This window comes from Canis lupus, chromosome 1 (assembly GCF_048164855.1).
Source record: "Canis lupus baileyi chromosome 1, mCanLup2.hap1, whole genome shotgun sequence".
Taxonomy (NCBI): Eukaryota; Metazoa; Chordata; class Mammalia; order Carnivora; family Canidae; genus Canis; species Canis lupus.
The window spans coordinates 120,211,312-120,236,724 of record NC_132838.1 but is presented as its reverse complement, the minus strand read 5'-3'; the positions used below and the strand labels follow the sequence as shown (position 1 = coordinate 120,236,724).

General features: G+C 47.0%; 1 long non-coding RNA gene across 3 annotated transcripts in view; it reads right to left on the bottom strand.

Moving 5' to 3' along the window:
- Positions 1 to 25,413, bottom strand: part of LOC140608044 (uncharacterized) — a 317,427-nt gene that overhangs the window by 152,466 nt on the left and 139,548 nt on the right. The gene's annotated exons all lie outside the window — the stretch shown is intronic.

The window sequence follows — 25,413 nt, the reverse complement described above, 5'->3', positions numbered from 1 at the left end:
ACAAGAACACAGGCCAAACTTTTAGCAGGCGTTTCACCAAGGACGATGGACAAATGACAAATAAGCACTGGAAAAGATACTCGGCATCATTAGCCATCAGGAAAATGCAAATCAAAACCACAATGAGATACCGCTACGCATCTATTAGAATTAGCTAAAATGACAAAAAAAAGAAAGAAAGAAAGAAAGAAAGAAAGAAAGAAAAAGAAAGAAAGAAAGAAAGAAAGAAAGAAAGAAAGAAAGAAAGAAAGAAAGAAAGAAAGAAAGAAAGAAAGAAAAAAGGAGGAGAAAGACAATACTAAGAATATTAAGAGCTGGTGAGGATTCAGAACAACTGGAATTCTCGCACACTGTTGGTTCAAAATGCTACGGCCACCTTGGGAAACAGTTAGGCAGTTTCTTATAAAATATAATCCTAAAGAAATGGAAATTTACGTGCCCGTAAAAACCTGAATCCAAATGTTTATAGTGAATTTATTGCACCATCTCCAAAAGAACTGGAAACAACCCAAATGTCCTTCAACCAGTGAACGGATAAACAAAGCATAGAACATCCGTACGATGGAGAACGACTCGGCATTAAAAGGGCGCAAGGTGCCGGGACACACGAGAACACGGGTGGATCCGAGACGGGCCGGGCCAAGTGAAAGACGTCGACAGGAAAGGCTACGTGCTGTACGAGCCACCTACCTGACCTTGTCGGAAAGAGGTGGCCGGGGCGTGAGGGTGTCCAAGGGGAGGCCAGACGCCGTGTGCGCTGGTGGGGACTTGGCAAGGGTCTGCGTGGCACGGCCCCCAGAATCCCGTGGTGACCCGGGGAGGAGCCAGATGGGATGTGAGTCAGTGTCCAACGTCTGGCCCGTGTGGATCAAGTGATAGAAGAAGGTGGGGAGAGGCTTTCCCACCACACACCGTACGTAGCCCATCATAGGACAAGTACCAAGGAGCGCTCCTCTTGACGGCGTGAGCGGACCGGGTGCCCACCACCATCTGCCAGGTAGGGTTTCAGGTGTTGAGGATGCAATGACTCATTCAACCTGCCCATGACCCCACGACACTCCCATTACCCCCGTTTGGCAAGTGAGAAAATCGAGGCACAGAGCGACGAAGCAGTGTGCACAGGGCCTCGCACGGGGTAAGCAGCAGAGCTGGGGGAGCTGGGGTTCAGGTCCAGGCTCCAGGCGGTCGGCCCTGAGCCCGGCCCCTTCGCTCTACACCGAGCTCTGTGTGATCCGCTGGTCATGACCGTGGAGGGGGCTGAGCTGTGGTTTTCTGAGCGTCCTTGGGTCCCCTCACATGTCACCTGCCCGTCGCACCCAGACCTTCAGCTTTTTTGAGTTCCGGCTTTACGCCCACATGGCACGGCCTGGCACGGTCACGCAGACACACACGCACGTGCGCGCTCCAAGGCGGACACAGCCCCTCCCAGGAAGCCAAGGGAATCAACGGAGCACAACACCATGGAGGAACCAGGAGACCCTGGTTCTTCAAAAATAATGAGTCTTTTCCAAAAGAGGCCCGCGCTTACGAGCAGCGGTGAGAGCCAAATGACGTCTGGGCCATCCAGCCAATAAATTAATTTCATGTGGGAAAAAACTGGGTTGGCCCCGGGTTACTACGGAGCCTGCCGACATAAAGAGCTCATTACAGAACAGACTTCCCTGGCACGGATCTCCTCGGCTGAAGCTGTTTTGGATTCGAGCTTCTCCCAGGGTCCCCTGTGCCTAACAAAGATCCCACATCAAATGCAGAGAAGATGGCCCGTCTAGACATCCTGCCGCGGAGAAGAAACACTCGGCCTTCTCCTCGGGCGCACAGAAGGGAGGCCTGTTGAGTGCTTCCCGACCCCAGGTGCCGGCAGCCGGCAAAGCCAGGGAGGGTTCCACTTTCAGACAAAGAAGGGCCCCTGCTGTCGTGATCCAGAAATAGTATTCGGGCTTTTCGTGGGAATGGGCGATGAGCTTCTAGAAGATTCTGAGGCCTCCTAGCGGAAACTAAAGAGGGAGGTTTCCGAGGTAGAGCCAGCAATCCCCCGGGAAGCGATGGCACATCCGTGACTCATTGATGAAATGCAGACTGCTCCAAACCAAACTCGGCAGTGATTCAGCCGGGGCTGAGCTGAAGCGTCCCTTTGGCGTGGCCTGAAGACAAGACCTCAGTAAGTGCGTGGGTAGCGTAAACAAGGAAGGGGGAGGGGGCGCGGAGATTGAGTTAATAAGTTAACAATAATATTCATGCAGGCCTGCTAGGAGCTGGGTGCACAGTGGCAGATAGAGCCGGTGAGGGTCCCACGCGGCTTGCGGTGCGAAAACCGGGCGTGGCCCACAGGGACACGCGGGACTGTCTCCAGACCGCAGCTGCTCCATCCCACGCCCCCACCTGCTCCTCTCCCGGCCTCACCAGGCAACAGCCACCGGGTTCGGCCGCCCTGCAACACAGCCCTGCCCCTCCCTTGCTCCGGAAGGCCCTTCTCCTAGCCTTTTTTTCTTTTTTTTAATATATATATTTTTTCTATTGGAGTTCAATTTGCCAACATGTAGCATCTCCTTGCCTTTGTTCGGCTCTGGTCACACTTCGGTTCTCAGCTCAAGCCTCCCCTCCTCCTCGGGGGCCCACACACAGTGGACGCTCTCCCGGTTACTTCCTTCATGCAGCACCTTAAGACCCTCTGCAAAAAAAACTCACCCATCAAGTAAACCTCTAAAAACCTGGTGAGCACAGAGCACCTGGCACACGGTGGGCGTCGGAAGATTTTTTTTTTTTTTTTTTTTTTTTAGAATCACGAAAGCAATGCTAAGTTTCCCAGATATTGTACGAGGTAGGGAGGCCTAACCTAAATGGGCAGGTGCGAAAGACTCCTCTGAAGAGGGGGCATGTAAGCCCCGACCCGAAGGATGGTGGGGTTCGTTGGGTGCATGTGAGCAAAATCTCCAGGCCAGGGGACAAAACCTTGTTCCGGAGGGGCGTCCAAGGGAGGCACCGTGGCTCGTCCAGCGAGCTGGAGAGGAAGGCAGGGACGTGTTGACGGGGCCTAATCCTATGCTCGAGGCAGCAGGAAGGCTCTGGAGGTTCAAAGCAGATGTGAGCCAGAGTCTAATTCAGAGTTTGTAAAGAAGTGTCAGGAGGAGAACACCTGCGTGAGCTCGGGGTGGCGATGCCTCTTTAGATACAGCAGCCAAGGCATGATTCGCAGAGGAAATCATTGATAAGGTGGACTTCGTTACGATTACAAACTTCTGCTCCGGGAAAGACACTGTCCAGAGAGTGGGAAGACAAGCCATCGGCTGCAAGTCAGTATTTGCAAAAGACACATCTGATAAAGCCCTGGTTTCCAAAAATATGCAAAGACATAGAGCGTAAGGAAACAGCCAGCCTGATTCTAAGACGGCTCGGAGGCCGTAGGAAGATCTACGTGAGGGCAAATAAGCTTGTGGAATGTGCTCCACATCACGGGTCACCAGGCAAATGCAGATTAAAACTAGCTGCACCTGCACGCCCCTAGCGGGGCCAAAATCCAGGACACCTGACAACACCGAACGCTGACGTGGAGCATCGGAAACTCTCTCACTCGCTGCTGCTTAACCAAACGTCACAGCCATTTTGCAGTAAGATTGGGCTTGTTTCTTGCAAAACTAAAAAATACTCTTGCCGCAGAAGCCAGCAATCATGCTTCTCGGATATTTACCCAAAGGAGCGGAAAACACGTGCACAAGGGGTGGGCCTGGGTGGCTCAGTCAAGCGGCCAGCTCTCTCCAGCTCAGGTCATGATCTCAGGGTCCTGGGATCGAGCCCCACGTCAGGCTCCGCGCTCATCAGGGAGTCTGCGTCCGGATTCTTTGCCCCTCCTCCCAGCTCACTGGCACTCTCTCTAAAATTAATCTTAAAAAAAAAAAAAAAGTCCACAAAGAAACCTTGGATGCAAGCAGGATGTCCTACAATAGGTGAGTGGACAAGTTCACTGTTGATAAATAAACCGTATGAATGGTCCACGTGTCACCACCGTAACTGGCGCTCACTGCTAAAGCACAAAGATCCACCAAGCCGTGATACCGGAGCAAGCTTAAATTCATGTCACTCGGGGGGGGGGGGGGGGGGATAAATTTTTTTTAAAGCCAATCTGTAAAGGCTACCTATACTGTGTGATTTCAACTCTATGGCATTTGGGGAAAGATGAAACTATGAAGACAGTAAGGGGGTCAGTGGTTGGCAGGGCTGGGGGGCAGGAGGCAGAAAGGGATGAACAGGAAGAGAGCAAAGAGGGTTGTTTTTGTTTTTTTTTTTTTAATATGCAGGATTCCACTTCCTTTTCTTAATTTTTTTTAAGATTTTATTTATTTATTCATGAGAAACAAAGGCAGAGACACAGGCAGAGGGAGAAGCAGGCTCCATGCAGGGAGCCCAATGTGGGACTCGATCCTGGGACCCCAGGATTACGACATGGGCCGAAGGCAGATGCTCAACCGCTGAGCCACCCAGGCGCCCCAGAGAGGGATTTTTAGGGCAGTGTCAATACTCCGTGTGACACTATAGTGATGGGTACATGTCATTATACATGCATAAAGCCCGACATACATACAACACTGAGGGTGAATCATCCTAAGGTAAGCTACAGACTCTGGGTGGTTGTGGGGTGTCAAGGCAGGCTCTTCGTTGGCCATTCTGGTGAGTGATACTGAGACTGAAGGCTACACATGTGTAGGGGAAGAAAGGATATGGGAAGTCTCCGAATCTTCCTCTTAATCTTATTGTAAACCTAATACTGCTCAAAAGAAAAAAGAAAAAAAAAAAACAGAATCTGGGAAAAAGAGACCATATGGCTATCTGGGTGGAGAACAGACTATAAGGGGACAAGAGAAGAGGCAACGAGACAAATTAGACACGATAGCATTATCCAGGTAAGAAATAAAGGGGTGGGGGTGGGGGGTAGTGAGATGCACAGTGAAGATGCAGAGAAGTGGATGGATTAGGACACATCGTAATGGAGACTGGGAAAGGGTGAGTCTGAGGCGCTGTGCGGGTTGAGGATAACAGCCGGCGATGGCTTCAGTGACATGATTTGCAAGTCCTATGTCTGACCAGGGCTGGCATCCAGAATATATGAGGAGCCCTTACGACTCAGCTCCAAAAGACAAACAACCCGGTTTTAAGATACGCAGAGGACTTGCCCAGACATGTCTCCAACGGAGGATCTACAAAAGGCCGGCAGGTCCACCAAAAGGTGCTCAACGTAATCAGTCGTCAGCGAAATGCAAATCCAAACCATACTGAGGTCCCACTGGGTACCCGCTAGGACATCATAAAATTTTTTTTTAATAAAAAAATGTTTTAATTAATGAAAAAAATAAATGACAAGGGTTGGAGAGGACATGTGTACCCTCCCTGGGCCTGGTGGGGACATAAACTGGCTCGGCCACGGTAAAAAGTTACAGGTACAATCATGACTCGGCAATTTCATTGCTGGGTATGTAGGCAAAGCCGTTGAAAACAGGTACTTGGGGCGCCCGGGGGGCTCAGTGGGTGAGCGTCTGCCTTCGGCCCAGGGCATGACCCCGGGGTCCTGGGATCGAGTCCCACATCAGGCTCCCTGTGAGGAGCCTGCTTCTCCCTCTGCCTGTGTCTCTGCCTCTCTCTGTGTCTCTCATGAATAAATAAAGTCTTTAAATAAAAAAAAGAAGAAAAAGAAAACAGGTCCTCAGATAAATACATGCACGCATCATACATGCACGGTCAGAGCAGCACTAGTCACAATAGTCAGAAAGTGAAAAACCGAAATGTCTGCCGGTCACGGATGAATGGGTAGACAAGTTGGGATATTCACACCCCGCGGAATATTATTTGGCCATAAAAAAAAATGAAGCATTGATACGATGATGTGGTGGACAAAGCCTGAAACCCTGCGCTCGGTGGAAGAAGCCGGACACAAAAGTTCACGTGTCGTGATTCCATTTATAGGAAACATCCAGAACACGTGAGTCCATCAAGACAGAGTCAGATTGGTAGTTGCTCGGGGCTGGGAGCAGGAACGAGTAGGTATGGGGTTTTATTTTGGGGTGCGGAACTGTTTGGGCGGCTACACAGCACCGTAAATGCAGTGTCACCCAACCAGGTGTGGGAACTGAGCCACGGGGCAGGCGCGGGTGTCGCTTTCTGAGGTGGGGAAAACTGGAGGGAAAGGTTTGGGAGGAAAGGTGGAGAGTTTCAGTATCAGGGTGGGGGCATCTAGGGGCTCCGTGGGCTGAGATCCGCCGTCGGCTCAGGCCATGATCCCAGGGTCCTGGGGTCTAGCCCTGTGTTGGGGGGGGGGGTCCCTGCTCAGAGGGGAGTCTGCTCCTCCCTCTCCCTCTGCCCTTCCCCCTGCTCATGCTCTCTCTCAAATAAATACATAAAATCTTTAAAAAAGAGATTGAGAGAGTTTTAGTATCGGACATGCTACATGGAGATGCCCAGGGGTCCGAGGGGGGTTTCCAGGGGAGCAGTTAGACATGGGAATCCAGAGCTCAGAGGAGGAGGGGGTAAGGGGAGGAGAGAAGGGGGGAGGAGGGAAGGGGGCAGGAGGAGAAGGAGAGAGGAGGTAGAAAGGGAGGAGGGAGGAGGGGGGAGGAGGAGAAGGAGGGAGGAGGGGAAGAGGGAGGAGGGCGAAGGGGCAGGAGGGAGGTGGAGGGGAGGAGGGAGGAGGGCGAAGGGGCAGGAGGGAGGTGGGCGAAGGGGCAGGAGGGAGGTGGAGGGGAGGAGGGAGGAGGGAGGAGGGGCAGGAGGGGGAGCCGAGAAGCAACCAGCTGACAGATCCCAAGTGCGGCAACACAGTGGCCACCAGGACAGGCAGGAGCGGAGCCAGTTCCCAGGAGTTAAAAAAAAGGAGAGAGTGGGAAGAAAAGATATGAAGATAGCCTGCGTCCACAATTCTTTGTAAGCTTCCACAAGCTCCTGACTTTTTTTTTAAGGGCTAAAAACAAAGAAAATGAGTAGGGAACACAGGAGGTCAAGAACGAGCCTCTTATAAATACGGGAGGATAATCCCGCGGGTTAGAAACTCCCCTGGAGCAGCTGGGGCGGGGGCAAGGGGCGAAGGGAGCGTCCGGGAGAGGTTTAAAGATGATGGGGGGGCACGGGGGGCTCCGTGGGGGAGCGTCTGCCTTCGGCTCAGGGCGTGACCCCGGGGTCCCAGGATCGAGTCCCGTGTTGGGCTCCCCACAGGGAGCCTGCTTCTCCCTCTGCCTGTGTCTCTGCCTCTGTCTGTGTCTCTCAGGAATAAATAAATAAAATCTTAGATGATAGATAGAAAGGGGGAGGAAGACGGGGGGGGGGGGGGCAGGGTCCCTGAGCAGGTACTTTGTAGAGGGTGGGAGGTGGGACCCTGAGGCCATTGTGACCTGTGGCTTCTGTCTTTTCAGTGGAGGACGAAGGACAGCGCAGCTGAGGCAGGGGGGAGTGGGGGGGACAGGACACAGTGGCCAAGCCAGGGCCCCGGGCACGCGCGGCCAGGGACGCTGCTCCCAGGGATACCTTCCGCGGTGTGACGCCCAACCTCGGAGGGGACGCGGGGCAGGTACGAACAGGCCGCCTCGTAGACCGAGGGACTCAGAAGGGTGAGGGCCGGCTCTCCGGGTAACCGCCCGGGCTCTTCACCGTCCAGGAGCCTCGGGGATCTTGGACAAGCCATGCGGCCACCAGGCCAGTCCCCCCAGGGCCACACCGCCCAACACGTGTCACCCCTGGGACCAATGTCCGGGAGGAGAACAAGAAGCCCTCCAGAGGCCCCAACACACTCGGGTCACCGTCCCCTCGTTTGCCAACAAGCCGCTCCCTCCACCACCGGGGCGGGGGGGACCTCAGCTCAGGACCCGGCGTCCATCAGCGACACTCACCATCCTGCTGTCTGTCCGAATCCAATGAACAAACAAACAAACAAAAAAACCAGAACTCGGGGTTGTGGGAGTTGTTGGGTTTTGGTGTGTTTTTTTCTTTACCTAGAAAATGATTCCGTGCTACTTAAAGTGTGTGTGTGTGTGTGTGTGTGTGTGCTACTCGCACATGGCGGTGGTCTCGCCGCCCGACGTGCTGATGACAGTCTGCTCCAAGGGACAAAAGTTCAGGGGACTCCAGGGGGGAGAGCAGATTAGGGTCCGGGAGCTGAAACAAGACTAAAGAAGGGAGCCAGCGCTGGGGTGGGAGGGACACAAGCCCCTCACGTCCCGTCTTCGCCCAAATGTCCTCTTTCCACGAGGCTCCCGTCGACCACCAGTATTTTTTTTAAGATTTTATTTATTTATTCATGAGAGACACAGAGAGGGAGGCAGAGACCCGGGCAGAGGGAGAAGCAGGCTCCATGCGGGGAGCCCGATGCGGGACTCGATCTGGGACCCCGGGGTCACGCCCTGGGCCGAAGGCAGGCGCTCAACCGCTGAGCCACCAGGGATCCCCGACCACACACCTCGGCCTCGGGTTCCCCTCGCCCCCCTTCTCTGGAACAGGACAGGACTCACACGTTCCAATCTATCAAATTTATTTCATTCATTAATGCATCCCAAGTGCTTAGAACATGGCAGGTGCTCAACAAATACCTGTTGAATGAACGAATGAATGAATGAATGATCGGGCTTTCTCATGCTTCATGAGTGTCTCCACTATAATTTGGGGTACTTTCATCCGGATGGGTGGCCCCATCTCGAGCACGAAGGAGGTCCCCTAAGCTTCTTCTGATCACACAAACCGATTGGTAAAGAATGCGGCCGTGCTCTCCAATCCATATATAATTTATTCGTATTTTGGTTCATTATATATGTATCACTGCGCGCGTGATACACCATGCGCATCCCAACTACCCAAAACTTTGTTACAATTAACTACGGAGCAACACAAATGCTAATAGGTTATGTTTTATTCGAGTATCAAAATACAGCAGAACCTTCTAGACGTACGACACGAGCCTAAATAATAACTGAGCATGTGTTCCGTGCTACAGCTCCCGCCGCCATCCCCTGTCCCCGCCCCCCGCCCCCCGGAGCCCTGCCGAGTCGTCAGCATCCCTCTTTCCTGGCTGAGAAGACGGAAGCTCAGCCAAGTTACTGGATCCGCGTCACCGTCACCGTCACCGTAGCAGGAGGGCTGGCCTAGACCCCTAGGGGTGCCTGACCCCCCAGCCATGCACTGCAGGGCCCAGGGGGGCCCATGCCCACCCTTCGGGCACTTAGTCAAAGGGAGGCAGATCAAGAACAACCCAGCGCACGCAGCCCGGCCCCACGGACGCGGGACCCCCAGCTGCCAGTCGGGGTCGGGGCTGCTGCCCGGGCCTCCGAGCTCATGCTGGCGCCCACACGCGGGCAGCGGAAGTGATCACATTAAGAACTGAGCTGCGCCCAAGCTCTCTCTTCCCAAGGCGACCTTATGTCCCAGCTGGGCGGGGACAGCCCCCATTTAATCAGTCCTACACCCCCCCCCTTGCACTTGCAGATTTTTATAACATGCCCTTTCGCTCTCAGGGGGGCCCTGGCCCGGACAAGGAAGTGCGTGGTCACCCCATCTCCACCCTGGCTCAGCACACACTAAGACTGAGCCCAAGAGCGGCTCTGATTGGAACTGAAAATGCTGTGATTTCTCATATCTGGGGAGAACCCCCTCCAGGCCCCCCGAGGTCAAAGCAGTAGGCCGCCCATGAGCAGTAGCTCACCCTGAGCCTGCAAGGTGCACCCAGATGGAATTACATCTGGAACCTGGACACTCTGGGCCGCTGGGGCCCTCATGTCAGCGGCCCACCCAGGTCTCACCGCACGAGGCAAACAGCACATGATGGGCATCAACAGAAGGTTTTGGGGGGCATCGATACAGGTGGTCAGGGCCTTGTCACATCAAGATTCATCCAATTCATACAGAACCAGGTTGGCCAGACACCTGCTCCGGCGCCCAAGAGCCGACACCATGCCCAGGAAAGGGTAAAGAGGGGGAGGCGTCGGGTCAGCAGGAGTCGGGCCCCCCCACAACGGAGCCTCCAGGCATGTGGAGCTGCCCTGGCTGTGTCCAGTGGCTAAGGGGTCCTCCTGCTGTCCCTCCCCGGGGCAGGGTGGAGAGGGGTGTATGGTCCTGGAAGGCCAGCTCCCGCTGCCTGCACCCCGTCCGCACCAGGCCTCGGCCACCAAGCCCAGCCTTCAAGAGATGCCCTGAGAAGAACCTGGAGGCTGGAGCCTCGTCTCCTGGATGAGAAGAAGAGCGGCCCACCCAAGTGTGTGAGACACGGCCAGACAGTCCCCGGGGGTTACACCTGCCTGGAGGCTGGAGGCAGTTCCAGCAGCCAAGACGGAAGGCGGCTCAGAAATATCCCACCCCACCCCCCCAAACCTTTCGCAGATTCCCTGGGCCCTGACACACGCCAAGGTCAACATATTTGCTTTTTTGTTTTGTTTTGTTCTGTTTCTTTGGCTTCACCTCCTCGCTGTTTGGTCTCCTTCCTGAGGCAGTAGAGGCAGAGGCAGTTTGGGGGAGTAGTAGCAGGACAAATCAAGGGATTTCTGTTCCTTTCTGGGTTCGATTTTGGTGGGGAGAGGCCCAGAGGGGGCCCAACCCCACTCCAGCAAGAGCTGACTCCCTGCCTCAAAGCGCAAGTCCTGACCCAGCAAGAGCAGGACAGGTCTAAGATCAAACCTTCTGTGGCCTCATAATCCTCAAAACCATAGGAAATTTTTACTTTATTTAAAAAAAAAAAAAAATCTGGTCTCTGTTCTTACTGTTGCTGATTTCGGCCCCCAGCGGCCTGGAAGGCTCTGTCTGCCACTCCTGGGTTGGGAGGCCGTGGCGGGCAGCCTGTTACCCTCTGTCGGCCTCAGTTTCTCCATGTGTGCGCTGCCTGGATGCCTCTGTGACCCGGCTTCTCAGCAAGGTCAGCCCGTCAAGCCCCACCTGGACTTGCTTCCGTGTTACAGGTGAGAGAGGATGAAGGCCACCTTCTCCGCAGCGTGTTGGCAGTGTAGACCAGGCACTGGAGGAGCAAGGTCACTGTCGAGCCGTCCCCAGAGACTCGGGGATCAAGCAGTAACAGGATCCGGCTTGACAGGGCTTGAGGGGGCGTCCAAGCCGACTGGATGCCTCACTTTCCCGCTGGGTCCCGCCTCCCGCTCCCACCTGGCAACCACTAACTAAACAGGTGGCGATGGGTAAGGCGCGTTCTCCAGAAACCCCACTGGCTTCCCCCGTCCTTGAACAGGGCGCTAGAGATGGAGGGACCCTGTGCCAATGGTGCTCACACCTGGCCCAGCCCCTGAAGGCCGGGCCTGGTCACCTGCGCTGAACCCGTCCCAGGAGGCAGGATGTGGGCAGCTCCCGGGCGCAGGGCGGCAGGTGGGCACCAGGGAGGCCGCAGGCTCTCCGACTCCCGAGACTGCGGACTCCTTGGGATCCTGACTCAACTAGCCTCGCAACCAGCCCTCCACCGCCCCCCAGCCCAGCACAGAGCTGTGGGAATTCCCTTCATTGATTTTTGTCGCACCAGCGCCTTGGCTAACATGTGAGTCCAGAGGGGGCCCAATATTTATGATCTTTATCTCATTTTCAAAAGCTGAAAACGCTGCTCCTGGATGCCCCCCCCCCAGCCTAGGGTGGAACATAAATGAAAGAGGAGCAGAAAGCATGGGCAGGGGTCTTCCAAGAGAAGAGGGGACGCTTGTAATTCCGTGTATCCAAAGGCACCTGTGGCACCCCTCAGCGGATCAGTCCAAGGAGTAGCAGGTGCTCGGGGGTGGAGGGTAAAGGCGGCAAACCCAGGTTCAGAATCGCCAGGAGCGGCCAGCCCTTGGCCACTAGCCGCCAGTCCTCAGGCCCACGCAGCCTCCCCTGGAGCGCGTCCAGGCACAAAGCTTCCCTAGACTGAGAACCCAGAGATCTCAGCCCCACAGGCACGAGCCAACACTTCCCACAAGCATTTGTCATTTCTTCCCTCAAGAAGTTCATAGGCACCGAAGAAATAAATCAAAAGCAGTTACTGGGGTGCCTGGGTGGCTCCGCGGTTGAGCTTCTGCCTTTGGCTCAGGTCGTGATCCCAGGATCCGGGATCGAGTTCCACATCGGGCTCCCTGCATGGAGCCTGCTTCTCCCTCCGCCTGGGTCTCTGCCTCTCTCTGTGTGTCTCTCATGAATAAATAAATAAAATCTTTAAAAAAAAAAAAAAGCAGTTACTAACATCAAATAATCATATGGTCAATGTCAAACAGTAATGGTCGCTACTGATCTGCCCTGTGAGATCCAAAGATTATTTCCAGGGGCGCTGGGGCGGCTCCGTCCGTTAGTGTCCAACTCTTGATTTCAGGACAGGGTCCTTGGATCGAGCCCCCGGGATGGAGCATCAGGCTCTGTATTCTGCAAGGAGTCTGCTTTTTTTTTTTTTTTTTTTTGCAAGGAGTCTGCTTGTTCCTCTCCAGCTGCCCCCTGCCCTCTGCCCCTCTCCCCGAGCACTCTTGCTCTCTCTCTAAAAATCTAAAATCTCAAAAAAAGAGATTATTTCCATTCTACCGATGAGAGATTTTTACAACTAATACTCATTGAACGCTAATTAGAAGTCAGATATGTTCTAATGCCTCATCATGATGGTTTCACATAAGTCTCAAAGATTGGGGTAGGTTCCGCGATCGAGTGCGTATTTTGCAAACGATGAGACCGGAACCCAGAGAGGTCAGGACATTTGCTCAAGATCACACAGCTCATAGGTGAGAGAGCTCAGCCTCGACCTTCTGCTGGGTCATGTTGCTGCTACCCTGGGGCCCAGACGGGACACCAGGCCCTTGGATGTTTGGTCCCCGTGGTGGCGGAAGCCCTCGGGTGGCACGTGGTGACCAGCCATCCCCATGGCAGGATGCGGTCCGACCGCCACACCAGGAAACCCCTCATCTCACCACCCTGCCTCCCCCGCTCGAACCCTCCGTGTGACTCTCCTCTCTCCCCCGACTCTTCGCCCCAGCACGCTCGCTGCCATCTACACGCACCCCTCACACCTTCGCGGGGACCGTGGGGCATGAATCACGTCTCTCTGTCGAGGTTATATTTTTCTTGTTTTAAAAAGAGCACCTATTCTTCTTATTATTCTGAGGATGGAAAAAAAAAGTTGCCTCTTTTTTTGGCTTAGAAGGTGGCTGAATTTTTCAATATATTCATGCAAACGAGATATTTCATCTCATGGATTTTATCCCAGTTCTGTCTATGCACATTTTAAATAAATTAAGATGAAATAAATCCATTTTATTATATTACCCGGTGCCATCTCCATGAAATAATGCCCATATTTGTATTTCCTAAGGAATGTTGACGTGGCTAAAAATGTGGCAGCAAGTGTAATCTTTGAGGATTGTGCTGCCAGAAAAAAAATAAATCTAGGCCTTTGTTTAGAGCCTAGAGTGGCACCACTTTTGATTGAAATGGCCTGAAATATCCATCCCCAAAACATGGACAAGGCAGTAAAGTATACAGAATTGATCACCATTGGCTCGGAAACAAAAGTGGTCTGCCTTCCTTTGTTTTGTTTTCTTAACATCTGTTCTTTCCTTCCCAGCATAAACCACCCCACAGAAATAAATTACGCAGCCTCCCTGGTTTTAGGGAAGGAGAAATAAGGGTTTGTGGCGGCCAGCCCCGAGGGGCCCAGGCAGCCACCGAACACCCAGGGTTCTCCCTCGACCTCCTGCACTGCAGCGCCGGACACGCTCCGGCCCATCTTCTCCTCTCTCTGTGCAGAGCCCGACAACAAAAACCCCAGCATCTCCACTTTCCACTTCCTTCAAAGAGGGGAGGGACGGTGAGGAGCCCAAGAGGAGCAATGTCATGCTCCTTAGCATCTCATTCCCTTTAAAAGGCAGAGGGACCCTCCTTGGTGACACCTGGGAAGTAAGTCCCCGTTGCTACAGAGCCCCTCTGGAGTGGGCCCACGTCCAGGGACAAGAAGAGCTCATTCCTGATCAGGAGATAAGCCAGGGTCACAAACAACGGATGAGACTGAATGATAGCCCAGCCTGTCAACAGCCAGAGCCACACCAGATCCTCCTGCCTGGGACTGCGGTTTTCCTAGAACTTGGAGCATTTAGAAGAAGTAGAAAAACAGCTTGAGAGAGGGAGACTAGCTGGCTCCAATCGAGAGCCCTGGGCCACCTCTCCTTGCTCCTCCTTCCTCCACAAGCCTTTCTCCATCCCTCCTGCCATCTCACTCCCTGCCTGGCATCACACTCAACATAATGGATGGACAGACAGACAGGCTAGTCCACTGTGGCCATCCCAGCTCTTCCTAAGCAGCTACCCGGGTATGGTAAACAATGCTAATGACCGCTGGCTGTATATACAATAGGCAGGGGCCTCACACAGGAGCACACCTGTGATACATCAGCCCTCAAGGCGAAACAATGTCCCAACACGCCTGAGCCTCACAGCTAAGGAACTTGGCTCTCTCTGTGACTGTGCTTGTGGGTATAATTCATAGGCTTTCTGGCAAAAATAAGATGCCTCATCAGAGCAGCCTGCCAGGTTCCCCAGCAAGAACCCAACACAAACATACAACAGCCTCGCTATTAGGATCCTATTTCCCATCTCCAGGGGCTCCGGGACAGGCAAGTGCTTTCACTTGCCAGAGAGTCACCACCAGCTGGAAAGACACATCCAACCTCGCAGAAAAGGGAACTTCCAGGGGCAGGTATTACAGCAGATATTGGTCAGAGAAAGTGGATCTATACCCTTCTTGGGGACATCCTCAGGCCCACCTGGTGACAAATATCCTGAAAAGTGGACAGCCCCTCCCTCCTCCAATAAATGTAAGGACACTTGCACTTCCTTTCCCAGGGCCTTCTCCGGGGCCAGCCTTGGGGAAGCGAGTGAGGCCTGGTAGCATATCCCCAAACCTCCAGTGCTCATGGAGCCCAGTGATATTCTGGGCTGGCTCCTCCTCCCCCCATTAGTGTCAATTAAGTTCAGCCTGACAGGCCACCTTTGACAAAATGCTAAAGCAACAAAGACATAAACAACGCCAAAGCCTTTGGAGTTGATGTATGGTTGCATTTAATAAACATTTGTTTGCATATTTTTTATCATGCTAATGAATATAATTACTTTAATTTATGTCATCAAGCTATGATTCTGTTCTGATCTATACGTCACTTAAATGTGTAGTGTTAGCATTTTGCACACACTGGCAATTTGAAGAAGGGGAAAGATTCGCCCCTCCTGTGAGAACTTGGAGCAACCTTCCACAGTTGAATATGCCCTTGCGGCAGCGAAACCCAGCACTGCAGCTGGGGGGTCCTGGCTTAGCACCCCCAGAAGGGTGAATAGGCTTTCCATGACCAGAAGACCTTCTCCAAAAAGCACAGATTGTTCACTCCCCTCAAGTCTCCCCAAGACAAGGCTTCTGAGCACTTACCCCCAGAGCAATGATCAACACAGTCATTAAAAAAAATTTTTTTTAAATCATCTTCATGGTTTTACTGATTATAAAAAATAATGCGTACTTATTTTAGAAAATTTGAGAAGACACGGGAGATCGCAAAGAGATTTGTGAAGATGATGAACTAAGCTTCTATTCTCAAAATACTTAGAAAAATTTATAATATATAAAATATATAATATGATACACATATATTAGATGCAGGAAGGGATATTCTTAGTAAGTCAGAAGGCATGAGAATTCCCTGAAATATAAAAGGAAGATAGGATCTGATAGAAGAAAACATATACTCAGAAAAGAACCATAGCCAATGATGCAAATGCACCAGAGACGTGCCAAGCTTGAGGCCAGGGGGCAGGGGATTTCCCTGGAGCACCTGCAGAGCACAATCTGAGAACTACATTCAAAGAAGCCAAATGACTCACCCCCAATCATTTACCACCCATGGCCGATATGTCAAGCAGTATTCTGGACTGACAACAGTCTGCAAGAGAGGTAATGTTCATGAGGACCTCCTCTAGAGAGGCAAAACAGTGCCCGGGTGACCAGAGCTCTCACGCAGAAGTATGGGCCAGCTCTTCTCCTCCACATACACAATACATGGGGGAAAGCTACAGAAAAAGTTTAAAAATTAACTGAGGCACCAGGTTTGAGACTTCTGCCCCAACCCAAAGATATCACGTAATCAGGGTATGCAACCAGAGTCCTGGCAAGGGATATCACACCATCACATGCATCCCCAGACCAATAAAGTGCTCCTCTCCCCCACAGGGCCTAAGATTCCCCTCACCCACTAAAAGATGCCATGAATTCAGAGGGCCACTGGCAAAGGAAATCCTGCCACCACAATCATATGGCCCTAGGAACACTTTCCATCTCCCACAGGCAGGGGCACCTGCCACACAAGCACACATCCTGGGAGGCATGCTTTGTCTGTGGGAAAGATCTTTCCTTGCAAGATTTACCAGATGTCCCAGCCTGGGGAAGCTTCTTCCCATTCAAACAGAAGCAGCAGGGATAGTGGGAGCCCCTGTAGGAGGAGATAAACCAAGCAGATCAAAATAACACCACATAGGCTCTGAAAATTAGACTGTCATTGGAACCATAGCCCACAAAAGTAGGCCAGAGCCTGCATGCCAAGCCTAAACAGGGTAACTGCCTGCTGAAATGAACATTTTAAATGAGGCCCATAGTCTTCTAATATAATAGCCAAAATGTTCAGAATGCAATCGAAAGTCACCCATCATACCAAGAACCAGAAAAATTACAACTTGAATGAAAGAAAGACAATCCATGCAGGCCAACTCTGAAACAAATCAGATACTGCAGCTAACTAGCCAGGATTCTAAAGCTACTGTCATAAAAGTGGTTCAATAAGAAAGTATACATTCTCTTGAAACAAATGAAAAATTAGGAAAATCTCAGTAAAGAAACAACTTATTCAAAGGAACTAAATGAAAATTATAGAACTGAAAAAGTCAATAATAGAAATTTTAAAAACCTGCTGGAGATGCTCAATACTGAATGGAGATGACCAAGAATAAAATTAAAGAACATGAGGACAGACCAAGAGAATTTACCCAATTTGAACAACAGGCACAAAACCAACCCAAAAAATTAACTGAGATTCAGGGACCTGTAGACAAACAAAGATGCAAGATTTGTACCAGTGGAGTCCCAGAAGAGGAGAGAAAGTGAGGCTGAAAAAGTGAAGAAATGTGGCTGAAAACTCCCCAGATCTGGCAAAAGATATAAACTCACCAACTGAAAAAGGCAAGCAAAGAAAGTAAAAGCACTCCCCTAAAAATTTAATGCTGAGGCACCTAGGTGACTCACTCAGTTAAGCATCCAACTCTTGATTTTTGGCTCAGGTCATGAACTCAGTGGCATCAGATCAAGTCCCATGTCAGGCTCCATGCTGGGTGTGGAGACTGCTTAAGATTCTCTCTCTCTCTTTCTCTCTCTCTCTCTCTCTCTCTCTCTCTCTGTCTGCCCCTCCTCCCAGCCCTGCTCATGATCTCTCTCTAAAAAAAAAATCCATGCTAAGACACATTGCAATTAAATTTCTGAAACTAAAGATGAAGGAAAATATTAAAACAGCAAGAGAAAACACACACCAAAGAGAGCATCAAATCAAATGACATTAGATATCTTCTCTAAAACCATGGAGGCAAGATGGAGGTGACTGAAAGAAAAGAATTCTCAACTGAGAATTCTATACCCAACAAAATTATCCATTTGGAGAGAAGAGGCAACAAAGAAACAACAGAAAACTAAAAGAACATAACACTAGCATTCCTACCCATAAAAAAAATCACTAAATTAAGTTCTTCTAATAAAAAGTAAACACTCAAAGAAAATATCTCAGAACATCTAGGAGAAAAGAACAATGGAAAGAGTAGAAATGTAGATAAATAGAAGAGGCCGTCCTTCTCGTGTTTAAATCATGTGTGATGATTGAAAAAAATGCTAAAACACCATCTGCTATCCAAGAAAATATTTAAAGTGGGGATATTTTTTAAAGGGAGGACCTTTATATAAGAGAAGATCTTAAATGAAGTTTCCACACTTTACTTAAAATGGTAAAATGTTGATATTAGTAGATTATTATGTTACTTATAGATATTGTGATAGTCACAGTAACAACTAAAAAAAACTATATAAAATGGTATACTCAAAAATACTATAAATAAGTCAAGATTAAGTCTTTTTAAAATGTTCAAATAACTCACAGAGAAATAAAGAATGGAGAAATAAAAATAGGAAACAAATTAAAAACAAAATAAAATGGCAGGCTTAATCCCTAACGTATCAAGATGTAAATTAAACATAAATGGTTTAAATAAACCAATTAAAAGTCAGAGGTTGGGAGAGTGAATAAAAAAATAATGTCCCACCTATATGCAGTTTAAAAGTAACTCACTCCAAATTCAATGACATAAGTCGGTTGAAAATAAAAGAATAGAAAAAGATTTACCGTGAAAACATTAATTTCTAAAAACCAGGAGAGACTATATTAATATCCAATAAACTGAACTTCAGGGATCCCTGGGTGGTGCAGTGGTTTGGCGCCTGCCTTTGGCCCAGGGCGCGATCCTGGAGACCCGGGATTGAATCCCACGTCGGGCTCCCAGTGCATGGAGCCTGCTTCTCCCTCTGCCTGTGTTTCTGCCTCTCTCTCTCTCTCTGTGACTATCATAAAAAAATAAAAATAAAAATAAAATAAAATAAAATAAACTGAACTTCAGGGCAAAGAAAATTACGAGAGACGAAGAGGGACATTATAAAATGATAAAAGGATCTATGCACCAGAAAAACGTGATAATCCTAAATGTGTGCACACCAAAAAACAAAGTTTCAAATATATAAAACAAAAATTGATACAACTGAAAAGAAGAAATAGACAAATACACAATTATAGTTGGGGACTTAAATATGTACTGAGCAATTGACAAAAACTCCTGAACAGGAAATTAGCAAGGATAGAAAAGATATGAGTGATACAATCAACCATCCAAAAAAAAAAAAAAACAATCAACCATCCAGTTCTCATGGACATATATATAATACTCCACACAACAGCAGAATGTACATATTTTTCAAGGGCTTATGGAAGATTAACCAAGATAAACCATCTGATGGTGATGGAACCATAAAACAATTCTCAACAAACATAAAAAAAACTATAGTGTACAAAGTATATTTTCTGATCTAACAGAATTAAACTAGAAATCAAAAAAAAAGAAAGAAAGAAAGAGAAAGCAGGAAAAGAAAGATGGAGGAAAGAAAGGAAAGAGAAAGAATGTGAAAATCTCTAACCATTCGGAAATTAAAATAACATACTTCTAAATATTCCATAGGTCAATGAAGAAACCTCAAGGGAAACTACTTTTTAAAAAACATAGAACTGAGTAAAAATGAAGGCACAACGTATGAAAATATATGAGATGCAGCCAAAGCAGTGCTAAGAGGAAAATTTATAGCATGAAAATGCATACATTAGAACAGAGGAATGGTCTCAAAACAATAAATCTAAATTTTGCCTCAAGAAATTAAAAAGGAATAAATAAACCCAAAGCAAGCAAATGAAAAAATAATAAATATCAAAGCAGAAATCAATGAAATAGGAAAACAACAAAGAAAATCAATGTGTGAAAATTGGCTTTTTGAAAAATTAACAAAATTAATAAACTTCTAGCAAGAGTGACAAGTAAAAAGAGTGAATATACTAATCATTAATATCAGGAATGAAAGAAAAAATATCCCTTCAGATCCCAGAGTTATTTAAAGGGAAACACGAGATCGCTATATATGACTTTTCCCTAAATTGAACAACTGAAAAACAAAAAAACCACAAACTAACAAAATCCAATTAAATCAAATACATAATGTAACTAGACCTATAAACATTATGGAAACTGAATTCATACTTTAAAATTTTCCTCCTTTCAAAAAATAAAAATAAAAAAGGAAGAAAAAAAGACATCTCTAGGCCCAGATGATTTCATTGAAGAATTCCACCAAAGCCATAGGGATAATGAACAACAATAACATAAATTTTACACAATCTACTCCAGAAAAAAAAAGAAGAGAGAACATTGCCAAACTCATTTTACAAGGCCAGTATTACCCTGATACCAAAACCAGACAAAAACAGTTTAAAAAGAAAGAGAGAAGGAAAAGAGAACTATAGGCTCATCTCTCTCATGAAATTAGACACAAAAAAACGCTCAACAGTGTTAACAAGTTGAATCTAACAATGTATTAAAATGATTTTACACCACAGCAAAATGCCATTTGATGGAGATTTGCAAAGCTGGTCCACCATTCAAAAGTCAAAGTAATCAGCCATACCAACAAGAAGAAAAATCATGTGATCCTATCAATTGACAAAGAAAAAAACACTTTACAAAATATAAAACCCACTCAGGATAAAAATTCTCGGCAAGTTAGGAATGGAAAGTCACTATCCTAACTTCATAAAGAGCACCTACACAAACACACTACCGTCAACATCAAACTTAGGGGCGAAAGACCAAATGCTTTCTCTCTAACATCAGGAACCAGGCAAGGATGTCACTCTCACCACATTAATTGAACATAATACTAAGAATTCTCACTTAATGCAAAAGGAAATGAAAAGAACAGAAAGCATACAGACTGGACAGGAAGAAAAAATTTCTTTTTGAAATTTCCATTTGAAAATGATATGATTATCTACATAGAAGATGCCAATCGCTGTACAAATGAGTGAGTCCTAGGACAAATCAGTGAGATTAGCAGGATCACGGGATCAAAGATTAACACATATGTCAATTGAATTTTTATATATCAACAACGAGCATGTAAGAACATGTAAGAATCATAATTGAAAAACCAACACTAGGGGGATCCCTGGGTGGCGCAGTGGTTTGGTGCCTGCCTTTGGCCCAGGGCGCGATCCTGGAGACCCGGGATCGAATCCCACGTCGGGCTCCCGGTGCATGGAGCCTGCTTCTCCCTCTGCCTGTGTCTCTGCCTCTCTCTCTCTCTCTCTGTGACTATCATAAATAAATAAAAATTAAAAAAAAAAACCCACATCTTCTTTAAAAAAAAAAAAAAGAAAAACCAACACTACATACAATCACCCCTCCCCAAGGAAAATGATACACTTAGGTATGAACTTAACAAAATATATCCATGATTCATATGCTGAGAATTACAAAATGCTAATGAACAAAATCGAGTACCTAAATACATGGAAAGACAGACTGCATTCATGGATCGTAAGACTCAAAATAGTAAAGGTGTCGATTTTCTCCCAACTGACTTAAAGGTTTAGTGCAATTTCTATCAAGCGATCAGCAGGGAATTTTGTAGACAGAGACAAGCTGATTCTAAAATTTAAATGGCACAAATCAGGAATCCATGGGTGGCTCAGCGGTTTGGCACCTGCCTTTGGCCCAGGGCGTGGTCCTGGAGTCCCGGGATCTAGTCCTGCGTCGGGCTCCTTGCATGGAGCCTGCTTCTCTCTCTCTGCCTCTCTCTCTCTCTCTCTCTCTCTCTCTCCTCTGTGTATGTGTCTTATGAATAAATAAATAAAATCTTTAAAAAAAATAAATGGCACAAATCTCAGAGTGATTTTTTTGAAACTCTTGAGAAAGAAGAATAAAGATATTCATAAATAGAGGCTGAAAATAAGGAATTACTCTATCTGATAGCAAAGCTTCAAGACAGTGTGCTAAGTGAATGAAGCCAGACTCGAAAGAATACATGTTGTGTGATTTCATTTGAGTCACATTCTGGAAAGGCAAAACTATAGGGACAGAGAATAAATTGGTGGTAGCTGGGGTAGGGGGGCAGAAAGACTGCAAAGGACATGGAGGAAGCTGAGGAGTCACAAGAACAGTCGTGATGATGTTCACTCAACTGTCCATATTTGTCAACATTCACTAAACTGTACATCTGAAAAGTATGAAAAAATTAACTGAAGATCCTATTAATGAGCATAATGAGGCTTCCCAAAGCAACCAAACATTTGCATTGGGATAGAGGAAATCTCTCCCAACCCATAAGGGACACCAAATGCAATAAATAGAAAAATAAGAAGAGTGTAAATTGAATTAATAGAACAAGGAGAGGTCAACTTCAAATGAAGTATTAACAACATACAATGACATCCTCAGAGTAACTATGAAGCTGGCTATTTCAAACAATTGATTTAAGATTTTACTGAGAAAAATACAACAGCCAAAATTTAAGAAGAAAAAACTAAAAAATCGGTTAAATAGAAAATAGACACCCTTGATGTGCACATTGATGCCCAGGGCTACTCATTCCCAGAATAAAACACGGGGAAAAATGACAATGAAGGACAGAAGCAAGTGATAAAGAGAGATTTGGAAGACAGATCCAAAAGTTCTACAATCTATTTAATTTCAGAGAGGAAGCAGAGAATTGAATGGAAGGGGTGGGGGGGAAGCAAGAGAAATAACATCTAAAAATTTCCAAGACCTCAAGAAAAACATCAAATGTTTAGATTGAAATGATCCATAACTACTCAGCAGAATAAAAGGAAAAAAATTGTGATTAAAATTACAGATTTTGTGAAATTCAGAGAATCAAGTGAAAACTAGAACCCTAAAAACTTCCAGAAAAAAAAAAAGTTACCTCCAAAAGATCAAGGATCACACTGGCACCTGACTTCTTTTCAGCAACTCCGAATACTGAACAGCAGGATCATCAAATTTCTGAGAGAAAATTATATTGAATTTTCATTTTCTAAAGATTTGATTAATTGGTTGATTGATTTGAGAGAGCGAGTGGGGAGAGGGGCAGAGGAGGAGGGAGAGGGACAATCAAACCCCTCACTGAGTGCAGAGCCCCATGTGGTGCTCCATCTTACCACCCTGAGATCATGACCCGAGCCCGAGCTAAAATCAGAAGTGGGGCCACCCAGGCGCCCCTTGAATTTACATTTCTATATCCAGCCAAAATATCAGACAAGCATTTGGGCAAAATAAAAACTCTTTAAGTCATGCAAGGGTTCAAAGTTCATCATACACGAATCCTTCCTAGCAGAATTATACTGAGATGCATTGCAGCAAAAAATAATAATAACAAAAGAATCAAAATTATTGGGAGTCAACAGTCATGCTCAAGGAAATCAGTAAAATTTATAGTTGAGTCTAGATAATTGAAAGAAAATTAAACAACCAACTGGGAATAAAATCTCAGTTGATAGGGGGCCCGGGTGGCGCATTTGGTTTAAGAGGCCAACTCTTGGTTTGGGCTCAGATGGTGACCTCAGGGTGGTGACCCTCTCTGCCCCCTCCCTCCGCCCCTCCCACCATCTCTTTCCCTCTCTCGGTCTCTCTAAAATAAGCAAATCATTTTTTAAAATCTCGATTGATAACAACACCGAAAGTGGCGGGAAGCAGTGGGAGAAGGAGTAAGGAAGCAAGCAGTAAGGAGAAGATCTCCGTTAATTCTAGACACACACACACACACACACACACACAAATGTAATTAATATTTCAGAGCAAATACAAATAAATGTTTAAACGATGTTTTCACTGCCAAACCAGCAGAGGAAATACGCGTAGGTACCTGTGTAGGACACGTTCTGGAGGGACACACGCCGCACTGAAAAAAAAAAAATGAATCCATGTGGGAAGGGAAGGGCATAGGGGAGGAGCGAGGAGGGGTTGGCCTAAGGGGCTTCAGCTTTATCTGGACCAGGCTCATTTTTACAAGAATGTCTTCATGTACTGGTATGATATTTAACTAACTAAATCATATAATGCACAGAGAGAATGAAAAATGTCATCATGGCCCAGAAATAATGCATTTAACACTGTGCTGCATTTATATCTAGTTGTATTTACTCACATCCATAGATAGAGAGATACAGAGATAAAGATAGAGATAGACATAAGGTTAGCTTTATATGTATTCACATGTATTCTTGGGGTGTTTTTTTTTTTCCAAAACCTACATGTTCGTAACATATTTCCATGCCAGTAGATAGTCTTTCAACAGCATTATTTTTGTTTAAGATGTATGTATTTATTTTAAAGAGGGAGCACACGCAGGAAGGGCAGAGGGAGAGAGAAGAGAATTCCAAGCAGACTCCACGTGGAGCGCAACACGGGGCTCGTCTTGTGACCCTGAGATCACAACCAGAGCCGAAACCCAGAGTCCCACACTCAACTGAGTGCACCACACAGGTGCTCCGTAGACTCTATTTATTTGAGAGAAAGAGTGAGGAAGAGGGGGAGCACGAGCGGGGTGAGGGGCAGACAAAGGAGCAGACTCTCCACGGAGCAGGGAGCCCGATGTGGGGCTTGATCCTGGGACCCTAGGATCATGGCCTGAGCTGAAGGCAGACACCCAGGCGCCCCAGCATTATTTTTAATGGCTGAGTAGTATTCCATACTTTGTATGTGCTGTGACTTATTGAACAATTTACTATTAGGTATTTAAGTAGCTTTCAATTTTTTACTAATTTAAACCACGCCACAACGAACATCGTTGTACATACATCTGTGTGCACGCGCTTATCTCACCTGACCAATTAACTGGGAAATGCATCACTGGGTCAAAGAATATATGCATTTTTAAGACACTTAATTTTCATTGCAAAACTGTCTTACTGAGTAAAAACTATCTTTGTCAAACTTCCTTCAGCACCGATAATATTTTTTTTGATATTTGCCAACCAATAAGTAAAGACTGTTCATATCTGCCTATTTTTTTATTACTACTAGCATCAAGCAATCTTTATACGCATTTATTGGCCATTTATATTTTTAATTTTGGTAATTGTGTGTCTATTCTCCTTGAGCATTTTTCCATTTCTCATTAACCTGTAAAATTAATAAAGGATGGCATTATCCATTTGCTATGTAAATTTTAACTTATTTTCACAACTTCTTTTATTTCACCTGTGATGTCATTTGAAAAAACAATTTTTATTTTTATGCCATATAATACACCTGTTTTTTCTCTTGTGTTCTCTCCCTTTGGGGTCAGGTTTTAAAGGCTGTCCTCACTATTACATCAACATTTGCCTTTTTCCTGTTCTTTGGTGGTTTCATTTTTGCAAATTGAATCTTTAATACTTCTGTGACTATCTAGTTTTATGGTAAGGTTCTATCTTTATTTTTTTCAAATGATTAAATGATGGTCCCAATACCATTTCTACTTTTCCCATTTATTTCCATTTAATGCCCCAAGAAATATTATAATACATCCTTACAGTAAAAAAAAAAAAAAATCAAACAATCCAGACAAAGCAAAAATTTTCCTTGACCAGACATTCAATCTCCAGCTGCATTCTTTCATCAGAAGTAACTGTTACTATCAGTTTGACATGTAGAAATCCAGATATTTTTTCCATAATAAAAGTAGCTAACACTTATGAGTGCTTACCACATGCCAGGCAGTGCTCTGTGCTTCCCATGTATTAATTTATATAATTTTCCCAACAGCCTACAACATATGCACCACTGCTATCTCCATCTTACATT